We start from the raw sequence: 395 nt of genomic DNA, 5'->3' as shown, positions 1-395 counted from the left end.
CGTTCTACCCTTGCTTTATCATGTTTATCCCTCCTTTATCATGCTCTTCTCTCGTTGTTATCACGGTATATCGTCTCGCCACTGAACCTGAGGACTGCGCATTCTCCTGTCATGTACATAGGCAAACCGTTGACTGCACAATCATCATGACTGTGCAATTATGATTGATCGATTGGCGGCTTTAGGATCAGTGTCAATCAAAAGTATTTTTCATAAATATTTCTATGAAGCCTATTTTTCAATCTTATGTCCCTCGGTCAAATTGGTGACGTCAGTTCTCAGAATCAGTAAATCAAATTTATTTATAATCAAAGTAGATTTCTAAGGCCTTCGTGACACATAGCCTTTTTTTAGTTATGAATTAGTCAGTCAGCCACGGTAGATGACAGTTTCAT

This window comes from Penaeus monodon, chromosome 31 (genome assembly GCF_015228065.2).
Source record: "Penaeus monodon isolate SGIC_2016 chromosome 31, NSTDA_Pmon_1, whole genome shotgun sequence".
Taxonomy (NCBI): Eukaryota; Metazoa; Arthropoda; class Malacostraca; order Decapoda; family Penaeidae; genus Penaeus; species Penaeus monodon.
The sequence above is the reverse complement of the archived record's forward strand: the minus strand, read 5'-3'. Positions refer to the sequence as shown.